Here is a 22,880-nt window from a genome sequence, read left to right as displayed (position 1 = left end):
GCTGTGATGTCACTCAATACCACTGACATCACTAGGTGTAAACAACATCTCTCCTTTGCTGTGTATGTGACTATGGAGCTGTTTGGTGATGTCGTCTATTATGGCCTTCATAGAAGCAACAGGAGATTGTTGCATCCATCTAGAACCCTCAGAACTACAGTGCTATGATGTCACTCACTTCCACAGGCCTTGCAGAGTGTAAACAACAACAACCCAGCTTTGTTGTGTATGTAACCATAGGGATTTGTGATGTCACCTAGAACCTTCACAGCAGCGACAGCTTTATGAGGAGCATCAGCACTGCTCTGCCTGAGCAGAACCATCACCGCCATAGGTTGTCAAATAACCCGGGTTTAACCCACACAGGTAAGTCCAATGGGGTGCAGGCATGTCCTCTATGCTTACAGCTTCCCGTGGGTGTTGGTTTGATACCGTTTGGGGACAGCCAAGGAGGCATCTGCAGGCAACAAAGGTAGGTGTGTGCTTGTGTGTGTGTTTCCTATGCAGATCCTAAGCCCAGTGTCACATGCAAGTAGGAGGAGTAAGAAGGGTTCCTGGCAAATCCGGGTTATGGATTGCATTTAAAAAGGCCCCGTGGGAGTGCAATGGGCCCCTGTCTTGCTGCTTAGCAATAATGGTATGGGTTTAGGTTCTGCTGTGTGTACTGGTGGTTGACTGCCCCCCAGCCCAGAGTGTGCATGGAAAATTGTCTGGCAGCCTCCCTGACAGCAAGCAGTGATAGTGCCCATGAAGGGCACCTTGTTGGGCCCGCCCCTTTCACGGTTATCGCTTCTCGGCCTTTTGGCTAAGATCAAGTGTAGTATCTGTTCTTATCAGTTTAATATCTGATACGTCCCCTATCTGGGGACCATATATTAAATGGATTTTTGAGAACGGGGGCCGATTTCGAAGCTTGCTTCCGTCGCCCTATGCATTGACCCGATATGGCAGTATCTTCGGGTACAGTGCACCACCCCCTTACAGGGTTAAAAAGAAAGATTCCTACTTTCATTGCTACCTGCTTGCTGGCTAGCCAGCTAGCCAGCCCTGTGGGCCTTGCTGCTGCTGCAGCCAAAAAACAAAAGGTGGTGCTGCTGCTGCTTCTGCTGCTTCTGCTTCTGCTTGTGTCTGGCCGCTGTTGGAGCGTCCAGGCACAGGACTTCTGCTGCTGCTGACTAAATGGCCTCCTTAATTGGATCATTTGAGTAGCCAGCACACCTGTGCAGGTAGGGCATGACATGATAGGCAGCTGCCTTGATAGCGGGTGGGTGCTGAATGTTCCTAATTGACAAAATAAGATTAATGCTTATGAAGAAATATAAAATCTCATCCCTTCCCCAATATCGCGCCACACCCCTACCCCTTAATTCCCTGGTTGAACTTGATGGACATATGTCTTTTTTCGACCGTACTAACTATGTAACTATGTAACATAACATGGGGGGGGGGGGGGGTCTCCTGGCTGTTCACACAGGTGTGTCATTGCTGTACATTGACCATGCATTGCTTCTGTGGTATTGCAAAGGCAAAGACAAATGCTTCCAGCCATCCATTGCACTAATGGATTGGTCATCAGCTGGCTGTCTATGTCCCGCATCAATATAGACCAAAGTACAGAGGGTTAGGCTATGCTATTGTGCACCTACCTGATGCATCAGAAGGTGCGAGGCCCTTGCTAAATTCTGTGCACAGACTTTGAGATCTATACTTTAGACTGTATCTAAACCTGCTCCAACATGGACTGACATTCTGGCCTACTTTCAGCCGATGCGACTTGTCTGTCGCTGAACAGTCGCTTTTTATGTATTCAGCACCTATGTATAATGTTGTAAAAATGCTCTAGAAGCTAAAGTCGCAGAAATGTCACACATATTTGGCCTGCAACTTTCTGTGCGACAAATTCAGACAGGAAAAATCAGTATAAATCCTTAGAAAATTATCCCCCAGTGTCTCCATCTGCTGGCGGTATTGAATAAGCATTGCTGCACTGATGGGGTATGCATTAGACGAAAAAAAAGAAGAAAAAGAAGAATAATACGCCCAGAAAAGAGGCGAAAAGGAGAAAAACGTAAAAAAACGTGAAAAAAAAGTAAGAGGAAGAGAAGGGAAAAAAAGGTGGAAATGGGTTTAAAAGTGATTTCGGCGGAGAAATGTATATATATATATATATATATATATATATATACGCGCACACACACACATATATATAAACGTATTCTCCGTTGAGATATTGCAGCCGCTGCTGTGTCCAGGCCCAGGAGCCTTAGCACTGTGCTGTGATGTCACTCAATACCACTGACATCACTAGGTGTAAACAACATCTCTCCTTTGCTGTGTATGTGACTATGGAGCTGTTTGGTGATGTCGTCTATTATGGCCTTCATAGAAGCAACAGGAGATTGTTGCATCCATCTAGAACCCTCAGAACTACAGTGCTATGATGTCACTCACTTCCACAGGCCTTGCAGAGTGTAAACAACAACAACCCAGCTTTGTTGTGTATGTAACCATAGGGATTTGTGATGTCACCTAGAACCTTCACAGCAGCGACAGCTTTATGAGGAGCATCAGCACTGCTCTGCCTGAGCAGAACCATCACCGCCATAGGTTGTCAAATAACCCGGGTTTAACCCACACAGGTAAGTCCAATGGGGTGCAGGCATGTCCTCTATGCTTACAGCTTCCCGTGGGTGTTGGTTTGATACCGTTTGGGGACAGCCAAGGAGGCATCTGCAGGCAACAAAGGTAGGTGTGTGCTTGTGTGTGTGTTTCCTATGCAGATCCTAAGCCCAGTGTCACATGCAAGTAGGAGGAGTAAGAAGGGTTCCTGGCAAATCCGGGTTATGGATTGCATTTAAAAAGGCCCCGTGGGAGTGCAATGGGCCCCTGTCTTGCTGCTTAGCAATAATGGTATGGGTTTAGGTTCTGCTGTGTGTACTGGTGGTTGACTGCCCCCCAGCCCAGAGTGTGCATGGAAAATTGTCTGGCAGCCTCCCTGACAGCAAGCAGTGATAGTGCCCATGAAGGGCACCTTGTTGGGCCCGCCCCTTTCACGGTTATCGCTTCTCGGCCTTTTGGCTAAGATCAAGTGTAGTATCTGTTCTTATCAGTTTAATATCTGATACGTCCCCTATCTGGGGACCATATATTAAATGGATTTTTGAGAACGGGGGCCGATTTCAAAGCTTGCTTCCGTCGCCCTATGCATTGACCCGATATGGCAGTATCTTCGGGTACAGTGCACCACCCCCTTACAGGGTTAAAAAGAAAGATTCCTACTTTCATTGCTACCTGCTTGCTGGCTAGCCAGCTAGCCAGCCCTGTGGGCCTTGCTGCTGCTGCAGCCAAAAAACAAAAGGTGGTGCTGCTGCTGCTTCTGCTGCTTCTGCTTCTGCTTGTGTCTGGCCGCTGTTGGAGCGTCCAGGCACAGGACTTCTGCTGCTGCTGACTAAATGGCCTCCTTAATTGGATCATTTGAGTAGCCAGCACACCTGTGCAGGTAGGGCATGACATGATAGGCAGCTGCCTTGATAGCGGGTGGGTGCTGAATGTTCCTAATTGACAAAATAAGATTAATGCTTATGAAGAAATATAAAATCTCATCCCTTCCCCAATATCGCGCCACACCCCTACCCCTTAATTCCCTGGTTGAACTTGATGGACATATGTCTTTTTTCGACCGTACTAACTATGTAACTATGTAACATAACATGGGGGGGGGGGGGGGGGGGTCTCCTGGCTGTTCACACAGGTGTGTCATTGCTGTACATTGACCATGCATTGCTTCTGTGGTATTGCAAAGGCAAAGACAAATGCTTCCAGCCATCCATTGCACTAATGGATTGGTCATCAGCTGGCTGTCTATGTCCCGCATCAATATAGACCAAAGTACAGAAGGTTAGGCTATGCTATTGTGCACCTACCTGATGCATCAGAAGGTGCGAGGCCCTTGCTAAATTCTGTGCACAGACTTTGAGATCTATACTTTAGACTGTATCTAAACCTGCTCCAACATGGACTGACATTCTGGCCTACTTTCAGCCGATGCGACTTGTCTGTCGCTGAACAGTCGCTTTTTATGTATTCAGCACCTATGTATAATGTTGTAAAAATGCTCTAGAAGCTAAAGTCGCAGAAATGTCACACATATTTGGCCTGCAACTTTCTGTGCGACAAATTCAGACAGGAAAAATCAGTATAAATCCTTAGAAAATTATCCCCCAGTGTCTCCATCTGCTGGCGGTATTGAATAAGCATTGCTGCACTGATGGGGTATGCATTAGACGAAAAAAAAGAAGAAAAAGAAGAATAATACGCCCAGAAAAGAGGCGAAAAGGAGAAAAACGTAAAAAAACGTGAAAAAAAAGTAAGAGGAAGAGAAGGGAAAAAAAGGTGGAAATGGGTTTAAAAGTGATTTCGGCGGAGAAATGTATATATATATATATATATATATATATATATATATATATATACGCGCACACACACACATATATATAAACGTATTCTCCGTTGAGATATTGCAGCCGCTGCTGTGTCCAGGCCCAGGAGCCTTAGCACTGTGCTGTGATGTCACTCAATACCACTGACATCACTAGGTGTAAACAACATCTCTCCTTTGCTGTGTATGTGACTATGGAGCTGTTTGGTGATGTCGTCTATTATGGCCTTCATAGAAGCAACAGGAGATTGTTGCATCCATCTAGAACCCTCAGAACTACAGTGCTATGATGTCACTCACTTCCACAGGCCTTGCAGAGTGTAAACAACAACAACCCAGCTTTGTTGTGTATGTAACCATAGGGATTTGTGATGTCACCTAGAACCTTCACAGCAGCGACAGCTTTATGAGGAGCATCAGCACTGCTCTGCCTGAGCAGAACCATCACCGCCATAGGTTGTCAAATAACCCGGGTTTAACCCACACAGGTAAGTCCAATGGGGTGCAGGCATGTCCTCTATGCTTACAGCTTCCCGTGGGTGTTGGTTTGATACCGTTTGGGGACAGCCAAGGAGGCATCTGCAGGCAACAAAGGTAGGTGTGTGCTTGTGTGTGTGTTTCCTATGCAGATCCTAAGCCCAGTGTCACATGCAAGTAGGAGGAGTAAGAAGGGTTCCTGGCAAATCCGGGTTATGGATTGCATTTAAAAAGGCCCCGTGGGAGTGCAATGGGCCCCTGTCTTGCTGCTTAGCAATAATGGTATGGGTTTAGGTTCTGCTGTGTGTACTGGTGGTTGACTGCCCCCCAGCCCAGAGTGTGCATGGAAAATTGTCTGGCAGCCTCCCTGACAGCAAGCAGTGATAGTGCCCATGAAGGGCACCTTGTTGGGCCCGCCCCTTTCACGGTTATCGCTTCTCGGCCTTTTGGCTAAGATCAAGTGTAGTATCTGTTCTTATCAGTTTAATATCTGATACGTCCCCTATCTGGGGACCATATATTAAATGGATTTTTGAGAACGGGGGCCGATTTCGAAGCTTGCTTCCGTCGCCCTATGCATTGACCCGATATGGCAGTATCTTCGGGTACAGTGCACCACCCCCTTACAGGGTTAAAAAGAAAGATTCCTACTTTCATTGCTACCTGCTTGCTGGCTAGCCAGCTAGCCAGCCCTGTGGGCCTTGCTGCTGCTGCAGCCAAAAAACAAAAGGTGGTGCTGCTGCTGCTTCTGCTGCTTCTGCTTCTGCTTGTGTCTGGCCGCTGTTGGAGCGTCCAGGCACAGGACTTCTGCTGCTGCTGACTAAATGGCCTCCTTAATTGGATCATTTGAGTATCCAGCACACCTGTGCAGGTAGGGCATGACATGATAGGCAGCTGCCTTGATAGCGGGTGGGTGCTGAATGTTCCTAATTGACAAAATAAGATTAATGCTTATGAAGAAATATAAAATCTCATCCCTTCCCCAATATCGCGCCACACCCCTACCCCTTAATTCCCTGGTTGAACTTGATGGACATATGTCTTTTTTCGACCGTACTAACTATGTAACTATGTAACATAACATGGGGGGGGGGGGGGTCTCCTGGCTGTTCACACAGGTGTGTCATTGCTGTACATTGACCATGCATTGCTTCTGTGGTATTGCAAAGGCAAAGACAAATGCTTCCAGCCATCCATTGCACTAATGGATTGGTCATCAGCTGGCTGTCTATGTCCCGCATCAATATAGACCAAAGTACAGAGGGTTAGGCTATGCTATTGTGCACCTACCTGATGCATCAGAAGGTGCGAGGCCCTTGCTAAATTCTGTGCACAGACTTTGAGATCTATACTTTAGACTGTATCTAAACCTGCTCCAACATGGACTGACATTCTGGCCTACTTTCAGCCGATGCGACTTGTCTGTCGCTGAACAGTCGCTTTTTATGTATTCAGCACCTATGTATAATGTTGTAAAAATGCTCTAGAAGCTAAAGTCGCAGAAATGTCACACATATTTGGCCTGCAACTTTCTGTGCGACAAATTCAGACAGGAAAAATCAGTATAAATCCTTAGAAAATTATCCCCCAGTGTCTCCATCTGCTGGCGGTATTGAATAAGCATTGCTGCACTGATGGGGTATGCATTAGACGAAAAAAAAGAAGAAAAAGAAGAATAATACGCCCAGAAAAGAGGCGAAAAGGAGAAAAACGTAAAAAAACGTGAAAAAAAAGTAAGAGGAAGAGAAGGGAAAAAAAGGTGGAAATGGGTTTAAAAGTGATTTCGGCGGAGAAATATATATATATATATATATATATATATATATATATATATATATATACGCGCACACACACACATATATATAAACGTATTCTCCGTTGAGATATTGCAGCCGCTGCTGTGTCCAGGCCCAGGAGCCTTAGCACTGTGCTGTGATGTCACTCAATACCACTGACATCACTAGGTGTAAACAACATCTCTCCTTTGCTGTGTATGTGACTATGGAGCTGTTTGGTGATGTCGTCTATTATGGCCTTCATAGAAGCAACAGGAGATTGTTGCATCCATCTAGAACCCTCAGAACTACAGTGCTATGATGTCACTCACTTCCACAGGCCTTGCAGAGTGTAAACAACAACAACCCAGCTTTGTTGTGTATGTAACCATAGGGATTTGTGATGTCACCTAGAACCTTCACAGCAGCGACAGCTTTATGAGGAGCATCAGCACTGCTCTGCCTGAGCAGAACCATCACCGCCATAGGTTGTCAAATAACCCGGGTTTAACCCACACAGGTAAGTCCAATGGGGTGCAGGCATGTCCTCTATGCTTACAGCTTCCCGTGGGTGTTGGTTTGATACCGTTTGGGGACAGCCAAGGAGGCATCTGCAGGCAACAAAGGTAGGTGTGTGCTTGTGTGTGTGTTTCCTATGCAGATCCTAAGCCCAGTGTCACATGCAAGTAGGAGGAGTAAGAAGGGTTCCTGGCAAATCCGGGTTATGGATTGCATTTAAAAAGGCCCCGTGGGAGTGCAATGGGCCCCTGTCTTGCTGCTTAGCAATAATGGTATGGGTTTAGGTTCTGCTGTGTGTACTGGTGGTTGACTGCCCCCCAGCCCAGAGTGTGCATGGAAAATTGTCTGGCAGCCTCCCTGACAGCAAGCAGTGATAGTGCCCATGAAGGGCACCTTGTTGGGCCCGCCCCTTTCACGGTTATCGCTTCTCGGCCTTTTGGCTAAGATCAAGTGTAGTATCTGTTCTTATCAGTTTAATATCTGATACGTCCCCTATCTGGGGACCATATATTAAATGGATTTTTGAGAACGGGGGCCGATTTCGAAGCTTGCTTCCGTCGCCCTATGCATTGACCCGATATGGCAGTATCTTCGGGTACAGTGCACCACCCCCTTACAGGGTTAAAAAGAAAGATTCCTACTTTCATTGCTACCTGCTTGCTGGCTAGCCAGCTAGCCAGCCCTGTGGGCCTTGCTGCTGCTGCAGCCAAAAAACAAAAGGTGGTGCTGCTGCTGCTGCTTCTGCTGCTTCTGCTTCTGCTTGTGTCTGGCCGCTGTTGGAGCGTCCAGGCACAGGACTTCTGCTGCTGCTGACTAAATGGCCTCCTTAATTGGATCATTTGAGTAGCCAGCACACCTGTGCAGGTAGGGCATGACATGATAGGCAGCTGCCTTGATAGCGGGTGGGTGCTGAATGTTCCTAATTGACAAAATAAGATTAATGTTTATGAAGAAATATAAAATCTCATCCCTTCCCCAATATCGCGCCACACCCCTACCCCTTAATTCCCTGGTTGAACTTGATGGACATATGTCTTTTTTCGACCGTACTAACTATGTAACTATGTAACATAACATGGGGGGGGGGGGGGTGTCTCCTGGCTGTTCACACAGGTGTGTCATTGCTGTACATTGACCATGCATTGCTTCTGTGGTATTGCAAAGGCAAAGACAAATGCTTCCAGCCATCCATTGCACTAATGGATTGGTCATCAGCTGGCTGTCTATGTCCCGCATCAATATAGACCAAAGTACAGAGGGTTAGGCTATGCTATTGTGCACCTACCTGATGCATCAGAAGGTGCGAGGCCCTTGCTAAATTCTGTGCACAGACTTTGAGATCTATACTTTAGACTGTATCTAAACCTGCTCCAACATGGACTGACATTCTGGCCTACTTTCAGCCGATGCGACTTGTCTGTCGCTGAACAGTCGCTTTTTATGTATTCAGCACCTATGTATAATGTTGTAAAAATGCTCTAGAAGCTAAAGTCGCAGAAATGTCACACATATTTGGCCTGCAACTTTCTGTGCGACAAATTCAGACAGGAAAAATCAGTATAAATCCTTAGAAAATTATCCCCCAGTGTCTCCATCTGCTGGCGGTATTGAATAAGCATTGCTGCACTGATGGGGTATGCATTAGACGAAAAAAAAGAAGAAAAAGAAGAATAATACGCCCAGAAAAGAGGCGAAAAGGAGAAAAACGTAAAAAAACGTGAAAAAAAAGTAAGAGGAAGAGAAGGGAAAAAAAGGTGGAAATGGGTTTAAAAGTGATTTCGGCGGAGAAATATATATATATATATATATATATATATATATATATATATATATACGCGCACACACACACATATATATATAAACGTATTCTCCGTTGAGATATTGCAGCCGCTGCTGTGTCCAGGCCCAGGAGCCTTAGCACTGTGCTGTGATGTCACTCAATACCACTGACATCACTAGGTGTAAACAACATCTCTCCTTTGCTGTGTATGTGACTATGGAGCTGTTTGGTGATGTCGTCTATTATGGCCTTCATAGAAGCAACAGGAGATTGTTGCATCCATCTAGAACCCTCAGAACTACAGTGCTATGATGTCACTCACTTCCACAGGCCTTGCAGAGTGTAAACAACAACAACCCAGCTTTGTTGTGTATGTAACCATAGGGATTTGTGATGTCACCTAGAACCTTCACAGCAGCGACAGCTTTATGAGGAGCATCAGCACTGCTCTGCCTGAGCAGAACCATCACCGCCATAGGTTGTCAAATAACCCGGGTTTAACCCACACAGGTAAGTCCAATGGGGTGCAGGCATGTCCTCTATGCTTACAGCTTCCCGTGGGTGTTGGTTTGATACCGTTTGGGGACAGCCAAGGAGGCATCTGCAGGCAACAAAGGTAGGTGTGTGCTTGTGTGTGTGTTTCCTATGCAGATCCTAAGCCCAGTGTCACATGCAAGTAGGAGGAGTAAGAAGGGTTCCTGGCAAATCCGGGTTATGGATTGCATTTAAAAAGGCCCCGTGGGAGTGCAATGGGCCCCTGTCTTGCTGCTTAGCAATAATGGTATGGGTTTAGGTTCTGCTGTGTGTACTGGTGGTTGACTGCCCCCCAGCCCAGAGTGTGCATGGAAAATTATCTGGCAGCCTCCCTGACAGCAAGCAGTGATAGTGCCCATGAAGGGCACCTTGTTGGGCCCGCCCCTTTCACGGTTATCGCTTCTCGGCCTTTTGGCTAAGATCAAGTGTAGTATCTGTTCTTATCAGTTTAATATCTGATACGTCCCCTATCTGGGGACCATATATTAAATGGATTTTTGAGAACGGGGGCCGATTTCGAAGCTTGCTTCCGTCGCCCTATGCATTGACCCGATATGGCAGTATCTTCGGGTACAGTGCACCACCCCCTTACAGGGTTAAAAAGAAAGATTCCTACTTTCATTGCTACCTGCTTGCTGGCTAGCCAGCTAGCCAGCCCTGTGGGCCTTGCTGCTGCTGCAGCCAAAAAACAAAAGGTGGTGCTGCTGCTGCTTCTGCTGCTTCTGCTTCTGCTTGTGTCTGGCCGCTGTTGGAGCGTCCAGATACAGGACTTCTGCTGCTGCTGACTAAATGGCCTCCTTAATTGGATCATTTGAGTAGCCAGCACACCTTTGCAGGTAGGGCATGACATGATAGGCAGCTGCCTTGATAGCGGGTGGGTGCTGAATGTTCCTAATTGACAAAATAAGATTAATGCTTATGAAGAAATATAAAATCTCATCCCTTCCCCAATATCACGCCACACCCCTACCCCTTAATTCCCTGGTTGAACTTGATGGACATATGTCTTTTTTCGACCGTACTAACTATGTAACTATGTAACATAACATGGGGGGGGGGGGGGTCTCCTGGCTGTTCACACAGGTGTGTCATTGCTGTACATTGACCATGCATTGCTTCTGTGGTATTGCAAAGGCAAAGACAAATGCTTCCAGCCATCCATTGCACTAATGGATTGGTCATCAGCTGGCTGTCTATGTCCCGCATCAATATAGACCAAAGTACAGAGGGTTAGGCTATGCTATTGTGCACCTACCTGATGCATCAGAAGGTGCGAGGCCCTTGCTAAATTCTGTGCACAGACTTTGAGATCTATACTTTAGACTGTATCTAAACCTGCTCCAACATGGACTGACATTCTGGCCTACTTTCAGCCGATGCGACTTGTCTGTCGCTGAACAGTCGCTTTTTATGTATTCAGCACCTATGTATAATGTTGTAAAAATGCTCTAGAAGCTAAAGTCGCAGAAATGTCACACATATTTGGCCTGCAACTTTCTGTGCGACAAATTCAGACAGGAAAAATCAGTATAAATCCTTAGAAAATTATCCCCCAGTGTCTCCATCTGCTGGCGGTATTGAATAAGCATTGCTGCACTGATGGGGTATGCATTAGACGAAAAAAAAGAAGAAAAAGAAGAATAATACGCCCAGAAAAGAGGCGAAAAGGAGAAAAACGTAAAAAAACGTGAAAAAAAAGTAAGAGGAAGAGAAGGGAAAAAAAGGTGGAAATGGGTTTAAAAGTGATTTCGGCGGAGAAATGTATATATATATATATATATATATATATATATATATATATATACGCGCACACACACACATATATATAAACGTATTCTCCGTTGAGATATTGCAGCCGCTGCTGTGTCCAGGCCCAGGAGCCTTAGCACTGTGCTGTGATGTCACTCAATACCACTGACATCACTAGGTGTAAACAACATCTCTCCTTTGCTGTGTATGTGACTATGGAGCTGTTTGGTGATGTCGTCTATTATGGCCTTCATAGAAGCAACAGGAGATTGTTGCATCCATCTAGAACCCTCAGAACTACAGTGCTATGATGTCACTCACTTCCACAGGCCTTGCAGAGTGTAAACAACAACAACCCAGCTTTGTTGTGTATGTAACCATAGGGATTTGTGATGTCACCTAGAACCTTCACAGCAGCGACAGCTTTATGAGGAGCATCAGCACTGCTCTGCCTGAGCAGAACCATCACCGCCATAGGTTGTCAAATAACCCGGGTTTAACCCACACAGGTAAGTCCAATGGGGTGCAGGCATGTCCTCTATGCTTACAGCTTCCCGTGGGTGTTGGTTTGATACCGTTTGGGGACAGCCAAGGAGGCATCTGCAGGCAACAAAGGTAGGTGTGTGCTTGTGTGTGTGTTTCCTATGCAGATCCTAAGCCCAGTGTCACATGCAAGTAGGAGGAGTAAGAAGGGTTCCTGGCAAATCCGGGTTATGGATTGCATTTAAAAAGGCCCCGTGGGAGTGCAATGGGCCCCTGTCTTGCTGCTTAGCAATAATGGTATGGGTTTAGGTTCTGCTGTGTGTACTGGTGGTTGACTGCCCCCCAGCCCAGAGTGTGCATGGAAAATTGTCTGGCAGCCTCCCTGACAGCAAGCAGTGATAGTGCCCATGAAGGGCACCTTGTTGGGCCCGCCCCTTTCACGGTTATCGCTTCTCGGCCTTTTGGCTAAGATCAAGTGTAGTTCTGCTCACTTGGTCTGGCCAGAGGGTGTCTGGGGTACCCGGCTCCTTTGCCTGGGGGGATCGTCCTTCTTAACGGAGGGACTTCACCCCCCTGCTGCTATCAGGGAGCCGGCTTAGTCCCCAGACAACGGGAGGCGATCCCCACCTACCTACTTCGGTGGGGGAGGTGTCTGGACATCATGGACATGGAGGAAGATTGCGGTTTTTCTTCGGAAGGCGTGCCGCCTTTTGCGAGACTTCGGAATGGAGTTCGTATTTCCCTGCTCGATGTCCGGAAGAAGGAAAGAGGCCTTGTCTTTGTCGTGGAAGAAGTGCTGTTTAAGTTGCTGGAAGTCAAGAGGGAGCAAATCCTATCCATGCTTGAGTTTCCCAGAAGTGGATACTACGACGTGGTGCTGGCTTCTGAAGAGGACTATGAGTCATTTTGGAACATATTGCAGCAAAAGAAGGTATGTCCGGTTTTGGAAGGGGTGGAGATAGTTCCACATTTCCCACGTAGAGAACGATTGGTGACTATAAGGATGTATAGCCCATATACTTCGGAGGAGGATATCGTTACCTTTTTGTCTCGATTCTGTGACAGTGTTCTGCCTAAAGGCAAGGTATTTAATCAATATGGACTATGGACCACCAAGTGGAGGTTCCATGTGAAATTTAAAATGGCAGATGGCAAGTTAGTGATCCCCCCAGGACGGTTTAAAATTGGTTCTGTGAACGGGGATCTGTATTTTTCTGGCATGCAAGATTTTTGCCGCAAATGTAAACAGTACGGTCACAGAAAGGAGGATTGCACGTTTTTGTGGTGTTTCAAGTGTCAAGAGGAGGGTCACGACGTGGAAAATTGTCAAAAGAAAAGGAAATGCCATCTGTGTGGTGAGGAGGGCCATCTGCTTGGCTCGTGTCCTAAGAAAAAGTCTGAGAAAAATTCAGAGAAAAAGGAAGCTGTAAAAAGAAGCAGAGAGGAACCAGCTGAAGTGAAAGAACCAGAAGTGGAGCAGGTTCCAACTAGAAGACCTACAGAGCAGAAGAAGAAGAGAGAGGAGGAAGTGTATGTGCCAGTGCAGTATTTTGGTGTGCTTGGTGGTTTGTTGGAAAATTTGTCGGAAGCAGAAAGAAAAACGTTTGACAAAGATATGATGGATCTAAAGATAGGCTTGAAGAACCGGGAGGAAGAAGCTCGGGATAAAGTCTATTTTTCTTTCAAGGCAGACATGAACCGTTTTGTTGAAACGTATAAAATTCCAGGCTGGTTAGCGTCTCAAGTTAAGAAAGATATAGCAAATGGCAATATCAGTCGAGGACTGATAGACTTTCTAATGGTGTTTACATGGAGGAAGGGGATGACCTTCTAATTTGGTTTTGCTTAATTAGAAAGTAATGTTTGGTTTTTGCTATTTTATGTTGTTTCTTATTTTGTTTTTAAATGTTCTATTTTGTTTCATTAGTGTTTAAGAAAAGAAATAAAAACATGTTACCTGATGATGAACACAAAATTGAGTTCCAAATAAGATCTTGGAACTCTGAGTGAGTTCTGAGGGCTAACTTAAAAAAAAAAAAAAAATCTGTTCTTATCAGTTTAATATCTGATACGTCCCCTATCTGGGGACCATATATTAAATGGATTTTTGAGAACGGGGGCCGATTTCGAAGCTTGCTTCCGTCGCCCTATGCATTGACCCGATATGGCAGTATCTTCGGGTACAGTGCACCACCCCCTTACAGGGTTAAAAAGAAAGATTCCTACTTTCATTGCTACCTGCTTGCTGGCTAGCCAGCTAGCCAGCCCTGTGGGCCTTGCTGCTGCTGCAGCCAAAAAACAAAAGGTGGTGCTGCTGCTGCTGCTTCTGCTGCTTCTGCTTCTGCTTGTGTCTGGCCGCTGTTGGAGCGTCCAGGCACAGGACTTCTGCTGCTGCTGACTAAATGGCCTCCTTAATTGGATCATTTGAGTAGCCAGCACACCTGTGCAGGTAGGGCATGACATGATAGGCAGCTGCCTTGATAGCGGGTGGGTGCTGAATGTTCCTAATTGACAAAATAAGATTAATGTTTATGAAGAAATATAAAATCTCATCCCTTCCCCAATATCGCGCCACACCCCTACCCCTTAATTCCCTGGTTGAACTTGATGGACATATGTCTTTTTTCGACCGTACTAACTATGTAACTATGTAACATAACATGGGGGGGGGGGGTGTCTCCTGGCTGTTCACACAGGTGTGTCATTGCTGTACATTGACCATGCATTGCTTCTGTGGTATTGCAAAGGCAAAGACAAATGCTTCCAGCCATCCATTGCACTAATGGATTGGTCATCAGCTGGCTGTCTATGTCCCGCATCAATATAGACCAAAGTACAGAGGGTTAGGCTATGCTATTGTGCACCTACCTGATGCATCAGAAGGTGCGAGGCCCTTGCTAAATTCTGTGCACAGACTTTGAGATCTATACTTTAGACTGTATCTAAACCTGCTCCAACATGGACTGACATTCTGGCCTACTTTCAGCCGATGCGACTTGTCTGTCGCTGAACAGTCGCTTTTTATGTATTCAGCACCTATGTATAATGTTGTAAAAATGCTCTAGAAGCTAAAGTCGCAGAAATGTCACACATATTTGGCCTGCAACTTTCTGTGCGACAAATTCAGACAGGAAAAATCAGTATAAATCCTTAGAAAATTATCCCCCAGTGTCTCCATCTGCTGGCGGTATTGAATAAGCATTGCTGCACTGATGGGGTATGCATTAGACGAAAAAAAAGAAGAAAAAGAAGAATAATACGCCCAGAAAAGAGGCGAAAAGGAGAAAAACGTAAAAAAACGTGAAAAAAAAGTAAGAGGAAGAGAAGGGAAAAAAAGGTGGAAATGGGTTTAAAAGTGATTTCGGCGGAGAAATATATATATATATATATATATATATATATATATATATATATATATACGCGCACACACACACATATATATATAAACGTATTCTCCGTTGAGATATTGCAGCCGCTGCTGTGTCCAGGCCCAGGAGCCTTAGCACTGTGCTGTGATGTCACTCAATACCACTGACATCACTAGGTGTAAACAACATCTCTCCTTTGCTGTGTATGTGACTATGGAGCTGTTTGGTGATGTCGTCTATTATGGCCTTCATAGAAGCAACAGGAGATTGTTGCATCCATCTAGAACCCTCAGAACTACAGTGCTATGATGTCACTCACTTCCACAGGCCTTGCAGAGTGTAAACAACAACAACCCAGCTTTGTTGTGTATGTAACCATAGGGATTTGTGATGTCACCTAGAACCTTCACAGCAGCGACAGCTTTATGAGGAGCATCAGCACTGCTCTGCCTGAGCAGAACCATCACCGCCATAGGTTGTCAAATAACCCGGGTTTAACCCACACAGGTAAGTCCAATGGGGTGCAGGCATGTCCTCTATGCTTACAGCTTCCCGTGGGTGTTGGTTTGATACCGTTTGGGGACAGCCAAGGAGGCATCTGCAGGCAACAAAGGTAGGTGTGTGCTTGTGTGTGTGTTTCCTATGCAGATCCTAAGCCCAGTGTCACATGCAAGTAGGAGGAGTAAGAAGGGTTCCTGGCAAATCCGGGTTATGGATTGCATTTAAAAAGGCCCCGTGGGAGTGCAATGGGCCCCTGTCTTGCTGCTTAGCAATAATGGTATGGGTTTAGGTTCTGCTGTGTGTACTGGTGGTTGACTGCCCCCCAGCCCAGAGTGTGCATGGAAAATTATCTGGCAGCCTCCCTGACAGCAAGCAGTGATAGTGCCCATGAAGGGCACCTTGTTGGGCCCGCCCCTTTCACGGTTATCGCTTCTCGGCCTTTTGGCTAAGATCAAGTGTAGTATCTGTTCTTATCAGTTTAATATCTGATACGTCCCCTATCTGGGGACCATATATTAAATGGATTTTTGAGAACGGGGGCCGATTTCGAAGCTTGCTTCCGTCGCCCTATGCATTGACCCGATATGGCAGTATCTTCGGGTACAGTGCACCACCCCCTTACAGGGTTAAAAAGAAAGATTCCTACTTTCATTGCTACCTGCTTGCTGGCTAGCCAGCTAGCCAGCCCTGTGGGCCTTGCTGCTGCTGCAGCCAAAAAACAAAAGGTGGTGCTGCTGCTGCTTCTGCTGCTTCTGCTTCTGCTTGTGTCTGGCCGCTGTTGGAGCGTCCAGATACAGGACTTCTGCTGCTGCTGACTAAATGGCCTCCTTAATTGGATCATTTGAGTAGCCAGCACACCTTTGCAGGTAGGGCATGACATGATAGGCAGCTGCCTTGATAGCGGGTGGGTGCTGAATGTTCCTAATTGACAAAATAAGATTAATGCTTATGAAGAAATATAAAATCTCATCCCTTCCCCAATATCACGCCACACCCCTACCCCTTAATTCCCTGGTTGAACTTGATGGACATATGTCTTTTTTCGACCGTACTAACTATGTAACTATGTAACATAACATGGGGGGGGGGGGGGGGTCTCCTGGCTGTTCACACAGGTGTGTCATTGCTGTACATTGACCATGCATTGCTTCTGTGGTATTGCAAAGGCAAAGACAAATGCTTCCAGCCATCCATTGCACTAATGGATTGGTCATCAGCTGGCTGTCTATGTCCCGCATCAATATAGACCAAAGTACAGAGGGTTAGGCTATGCTATTGTGCACCTACCTGATGCATCAGAAGGTGCGAGGCCCTTGCTAAATTCTGTGCACAGACTTTGAGATCTATACTTTAGACTGTATCTAAACCTGCTCCAACATGGACTGACATTCTGGCCTACTTTCAGCCGATGCGACTTGTCTGTCGCTGAACAGTCGCTTTTTATGTATTCAGCACCTATGTATAATGTTGTAAAAATGCTCTAGAAGCTAAAGTCGCAGAAATGTCACACATATTTGGCCTGCAACTTTCTGTGCGACAAATTCAGACAGGAAAAATCAGTATAAATCCTTAGAAAATTATCCCCCAGTGTCTCCATCTGCTGGCGGTATTGAATAAGCATTGCTGCACTGATGGGGTATGCATTAGACGAAAAAAAAGAAGAAAAAGAAGAATAATACGCCCAGAAAAGAGGCGAAAAGGAGAAAAACGTAAAAAAACGTGAAAAAAAAGTAAGAGGAAGAGAAGGGAAAAAAAGGTGGAAATGGGTTTAAAAGTGATTTCGGCGGAGAAATGTATATATATATATATATATATATATATATATATATATATACGCGCACACACACACATATATATAAACGTATTCTCCGTTGAGATATTGCAGCCGCTGCTGTGTCCAGGCCCAGGAGCCTTAGCACTGTGCTGTGATGTCACTCAATACCACTGACATCACTAGGTGTAAACAACATCTCTCCTTTGCTGTGTATGTGACTATGGAGCTGTTTGGTGATGTCGTCTATTATGGCCTTCATAGAAGCAACAGGAGATTGTTGCATCCATCTAGAACCCTCAGAACTACAGTGCTATGATGTCACTCACTTCCACAGGCCTTGCAGAGTGTAAACAACAACAACCCAGCTTTGTTGTGTATGTAACCATAGGGATTTGTGATGTCACCTAGAACCTTCACAGCAGCGACAGCTTTATGAGGAGCATCAGCACTGCTCTGCCTGAGCAGAACCATCACCGCCATAGGTTGTCAAATAACCCGGGTTTAACCCACACAGGTAAGTCCAATGGGGTGCAGGCATGTCCTCTATGCTTACAGCTTCCCGTGGGTGTTGGTTTGATACCGTTTGGGGACAGCCAAGGAGGCATCTGCAGGCAACAAAGGTAGGTGTGTGCTTGTGTGTGTGTTTCCTATGCAGATCCTAAGCCCAGTGTCACATGCAAGTAGGAGGAGTAAGAAGGGTTCCTGGCAAATCCGGGTTATGGATTGCATTTAAAAAGGCCCCGTGGGAGTGCAATGGGCCCCTGTCTTGCTGCTTAGCAATAATGGTATGGGTTTAGGTTCTGCTGTGTGTACTGGTGGTTGACTGCCCCCCAGCCCAGAGTGTGCATGGAAAATTGTCTGGCAGCCTCCCTGACAGCAAGCAGTGATAGTGCCCATGAAGGGCACCTTGTTGGGCCCGCCCCTTTCACGGTTATCGCTTCTCGGCCTTTTGGCTAAGATCAAGTGTAGTATCTGTTCTTATCAGTTTAATATCTGATACGTCCCCTATCTGGGGACCATATATTAAATGGATTTTTGAGAACGGGGGCCGATTTCGAAGCTTGCTTCCGTCGCCCTATGCATTGACCCGATATGGCAGTATCTTCGGGTACAGTGCACCACCCCCTTACAGGGTTAAAAAGAAAGATTCCTACTTTCATTGCTACCTGCTTGCTGGCTAGCCAGCTAGCCAGCCCTGTGGGCCTTGCTGCTGCTGCAGCCAAAAAACAAAAGGTGGTGCTGCTGCTGCTTCTGCTGCTTCTGCTTCTGCTTGTGTCTGGCCGCTGTTGGAGCGTCCAGGCACAGGACTTCTGCTGCTGCTGACTAAATGGCCTCCTTAATTGGATCATTTGAGTAGCCAGCACACCTGTGCAGGTAGGGCATGACATGATAGGCAGCTGCCTTGATAGCGGGTGGGTGCTGAATGTTCCTAATTGACAAAATAAGATTAATGCTTATGAAGAAATATAAAATCTCATCCCTTCCCCAATATCGCGCCACACCCCTACCCCTTAATTCCCTGGTTGAACTTGATGGACATATGTCTTTTTTCGACCGTACTAACTATGTAACTATGTAACATAACATGGGGGGGGGGGGTCTCCTGGCTGTTCACACAGGTGTGTCATTGCTGTACATTGACCATGCATTGCTTCTGTGGTATTGCAAAGGCAAAGACAAATGCTTCCAGCCATCCATTGCACTAATGGATTGGTCATCAGCTGGCTGTCTATGTCCCGCATCAATATAGACCAAAGTACAGAGGGTTAGGCTATGCTATTGTGCACCTACCTGATGCATCAGAAGGTGCGAGGCCCTTGCTAAATTCTGTGCACAGACTTTGAGATCTATACTTTAGACTGTATCTAAACCTGCTCCAACATGGACTGACATTCTGGCCTACTTTCAGCCGATGCGACTTGTCTGTCGCTGAACAGTCGCTTTTTATGTATTCAGCACCTATGTATAATGTTGTAAAAATGCTCTAGAAGCTAAAGTCGCAGAAATGTCACACATATTTGGCCTGCAACTTTCTGTGCGACAAATTCAGACAGGAAAAATCAGTATAAATCCTTAGAAAATTATCCCCCAGTGTCTCCATCTGCTGGCGGTATTGAATAAGCATTGCTGCACTGATGGGGTATGCATTAGACGAAAAAAAAGAAGAAAAAGAAGAATAATACGCCCAGAAAAGAGGCGAAAAGGAGAAAAACGTAAAAAAACTTGAAAAAAAAGTAAGAGGAAGAGAAGGGAAAAAAAGGTGGAAATGGGTTTAAAAGTGATTTCGGCGGAGAAATATATATATATATATATATATATATATATATATATATATATATATATATATATACGCGCACACACACACATATATATAAACGTATTCTCCGTTGAGATATTGCAGCCGCTGCTGTGTCCAGGCCCAGGAGCCTTAGCACTGTGCTGTGATGTCACTCAATACCACTGACATCACTAGGTGTAAACAACATCTCTCCTTTGCTGTGTATGTGACTATGGAGCTGTTTGGTGATGTCGTCTATTATGGCCTTCATAGAAGCAACAGGAGATTGTTGCATCCATCTAGAACCCTCAGAACTACAGTGCTATGATGTCACTCACTTCCACAGGCCTTGCAGAGTGTAAACAACAACAACCCAGCTTTGTTGTGTATGTAACCATAGGGATTTGTGATGTCACCTAGAACCTTCACAGCAGCGACAGCTTTATGAGGAGCATCAGCACTGCTCTGCCTGAGCAGAACCATCACCGCCATAGGTTGTCAAATAACCCGGGTTTAACCCACACAGGTAAGTCCAATGGGGTGCAGGCATGTCCTCTATGCTTACAGCTTCCCGTGGGTGTTGGTTTGATACCGTTTGGGGACAGCCAAGGAGGCATCTGCAGGCAACAAAGGTAGGTGTGTGCTTGTGTGTGTGTTTCCTATGCAGATCCTAAGCCCAGTGTCACATGCAAGTAGGAGGAGTAAGAAGGGTTCCTGGCAAATCCGGGTTATGGATTGCATTTAAAAAGGCCCCGTGGGAGTGCAATGGGCCCCTGTCTTGCTGCTTAGCAATAATGGTATGGGTTTAGGTTCTGCTGTGTGTACTGGTGGTTGACTGCCCCCCAGCCCAGAGTGTGCATGGAAAATTGTCTGGCAGCCTCCCTGACAGCAAGCAGTGATAGTGCCCATGAAGGGCACCTTGTTGGGCCCGCCCCTTTCACGGTTATCGCTTCTCGGCCTTTTGGCTAAGATCAAGTGTAGTATCTGTTCTTATCAGTTTAATATCTGATACGTCCCCTATCTGGGGACCATATATTAAATGGATTTTTGAGAACGGGGGCCGATTTCGAAGCTTGCTTCCGTCGCCCTATGCATTGACCCGATATGGCAGTATCTTCGGGTACAGTGCACCACCCCCTTACAGGGTTAAAAAGAAATATTCCTACTTTCATTGCTACCTGCTTGCTGGCTAGCCAGCTAGCCAGCCCTGTGGGCCTTGCTGCTGCTGCAGCCAAAAAACAAAAGGTGGTGCTGCTGCTGCTTCTGCTGCTTCTGCTTCTGCTTGTGTCTGGCCGCTGTTGGAGCGTCCAGGCACAGGACTTCTGCTGCTGCTGACTAAATGGCCTCCTTAATTGGATCATTTGAGTAGCCAGCACACCTGTGCAGGTAGGGCATGACATGATAGGCAGCTGCCTTGATAGCGGGTGGGTGCTGAATGTTCCTAATTGACAAAATAAGATTAATGCTTATGAAGAAATATAAAATCTCATCCCTTCCCCAATATCGCGCCACACCCCTACCCCTTAATTCCCTGGTTGAACTTGATGGACATATGTCTTTTTTCGACCGTACTAACTATGTAACTATGTAACATAACATGGGGGGGGGGGGGGGGTCTCCTGGCTGTTCACACAGGTGTGTCATTGCTGTACATTGACCATGCATTGCTTCTGTGGTATTGCAAAGGCAAAGACAAATGCTTCCAGCCATCCATTGCACTAATGGATTGGTCATCAGCTGGCTGTCTATGTCCCGCATCAATATAGACCAAAGTACAGAAGGTTAGGCTATGCTATTGTGCACCTACCTGATGCATCAGAAGGTGCGAGGCCCTTGCTAAATTCTGTGCACAGACTTTGAGATCTATACTTTAGACTGTATCTAAACCTGCTCCAACATGGACTGACATTCTGGCCTACTTTCAGCCGATGCGACTTGTCTGTCGCTGAACAGTCGCTTTTTATGTATTCAGCACCTATGTATAATGTTGTAAAAATGCTCTAGAAGCTAAAGTCGCAGAAATGTCACACATATTTGGCCTGCAACTTTCTGTGCGACAAATTCAGACAGGAAAAATCAGTATAAATCCTTAGAAAATTATCCCCCAGTGTCTCCATCTGCTGGCGGTATTGAATAAGCATTGCTGCACTGATGGGGTATGCATTAGACGAAAAAAAAGAAGAAAAAGAAGAATAATACGCCCAGAAAAGAGGCGAAAAGGAGAAAAACGTAAAAAAACGTGAAAAAAAAGTAAGAGGAAGAGAAGGGAAAAAAAGGTGGAAATGGGTTTAAAAGTGATTTCGGCGGAGAAATGTATATATATATATATATATATATATATATATATATATATACGCGCACACACACACATATATATAAACGTATTCTCCGTTGAGATATTGCAGCCGCTGCTGTGTCCAGGCCCAGGAGCCTTAGCACTGTGCTGTGATGTCACTCAATACCACTGACATCACTAGGTGTAAACAACATCTCTCCTTTGCTGTGTATGTGACTATGGAGCTGTTTGGTGATGTCGTCTATTATGGCCTTCATAGAAGCAACAGGAGATTGTTGCATCCATCTAGAACCCTCAGAACTACAGTGCTATGATGTCACTCACTTCCACAGGCCTTGCAGAGTGTAAACAACAACAACCCAGCTTTGTTGTGTATGTAACCATAGGGATTTGTGATGTCACCTAGAACCTTCACAGCAGCGACAGCTTTATGAGGAGCATCAGCACTGCTCTGCCTGAGCAGAACCATCACCGCCATAGGTTGTCAAATAACCCGGGTTTAACCCACACAGGTAAGTCCAATGGGGTGCAGGCATGTCCTCTATGCTTACAGCTTCCCGTGGGTGTTGGTTTGATACCGTTTGGGGACAGCCAAGGAGGCATCTGCAGGCAACAAAGGTAGGTGTGTGCTTGTGTGTGTGTTTCCTATGCAGATCCTAAGCCCAGTGTCACATGCAAGTAGGAGGAGTAAGAAGGGTTCCTGGCAAATCCGGGTTATGGATTGCATTTAAAAAGGCCCCGTGGGAGTGCAATGGGCCCCTGTCTTGCTGCTTAGCAATAATGGTATGGGTTTAGGTTCTGCTGTGTGTACTGGTGGTTGACTGCCCCCCAGCCCAGAGTGTGCATGGAAAATTGTCTGGCAGCCTCCCTGACAGCAAGCAGTGATAGTGCCCATGAAGGGCACCTTG

General features: G+C 46.0%; 8 non-coding genes and 1 pseudogene across 8 annotated transcripts; all 9 read left to right on the top strand.

Moving 5' to 3' along the window:
* The first annotated feature begins 785 nt into the window (after nucleotides 1-785).
* LOC130312747 (U2 spliceosomal RNA) lies at nucleotides 786-976 on the top strand. Its single transcript, XR_008860836.1, has one exon. It is a non-coding gene; the product is annotated as a U2 spliceosomal RNA (small nuclear RNA).
* A 2,082-nt stretch (nucleotides 977-3,058) lies between these two features.
* On the top strand, nucleotides 3,059-3,249 carry LOC130312748 (U2 spliceosomal RNA). Its single transcript, XR_008860837.1, has one exon. It is a non-coding gene; the product is annotated as a U2 spliceosomal RNA (small nuclear RNA).
* A 2,096-nt stretch (nucleotides 3,250-5,345) lies between these two features.
* On the top strand, nucleotides 5,346-5,536 carry LOC130312745 (U2 spliceosomal RNA). Its single transcript, XR_008860834.1, has one exon. It is a non-coding gene; the product is annotated as a U2 spliceosomal RNA (small nuclear RNA).
* A 2,093-nt stretch (nucleotides 5,537-7,629) lies between these two features.
* LOC130312744 (U2 spliceosomal RNA) lies at nucleotides 7,630-7,820 on the top strand. Its single transcript, XR_008860833.1, has one exon. It is a non-coding gene; the product is annotated as a U2 spliceosomal RNA (small nuclear RNA).
* Nucleotides 7,821-9,918: 2,098 nt separating this feature from the next.
* LOC130312743 (U2 spliceosomal RNA) lies at nucleotides 9,919-10,109 on the top strand. Its single transcript, XR_008860832.1, has one exon. It is a non-coding gene; the product is annotated as a U2 spliceosomal RNA (small nuclear RNA).
* Nucleotides 10,110-13,775: 3,666 nt separating this feature from the next.
* On the top strand, nucleotides 13,776-13,951 carry LOC130312751 (U2 spliceosomal RNA; annotated as a pseudogene).
* A 2,098-nt stretch (nucleotides 13,952-16,049) lies between these two features.
* On the top strand, nucleotides 16,050-16,240 carry LOC130312741 (U2 spliceosomal RNA). Its single transcript, XR_008860831.1, has one exon. It is a non-coding gene; the product is annotated as a U2 spliceosomal RNA (small nuclear RNA).
* A 2,091-nt stretch (nucleotides 16,241-18,331) lies between these two features.
* Nucleotides 18,332-18,522, top strand: LOC130312740 (U2 spliceosomal RNA). The gene has a single exon (XR_008860830.1). It is a non-coding gene; the product is annotated as a U2 spliceosomal RNA (small nuclear RNA).
* Nucleotides 18,523-20,621: 2,099 nt separating this feature from the next.
* Nucleotides 20,622-20,812, top strand: LOC130312739 (U2 spliceosomal RNA). The gene has a single exon (XR_008860829.1). It is a non-coding gene; the product is annotated as a U2 spliceosomal RNA (small nuclear RNA).
* Nucleotides 20,813-22,880: the final 2,068 nt, after the last annotated feature.

This window comes from Hyla sarda, unplaced genomic scaffold (genome assembly GCF_029499605.1).
Source record: "Hyla sarda isolate aHylSar1 unplaced genomic scaffold, aHylSar1.hap1 scaffold_1724, whole genome shotgun sequence".
In the NCBI taxonomy this organism is placed as follows: Eukaryota; Metazoa; Chordata; class Amphibia; order Anura; family Hylidae; genus Hyla; species Hyla sarda.
This window is presented reverse-complemented; position numbering and strand designations above follow the sequence as displayed.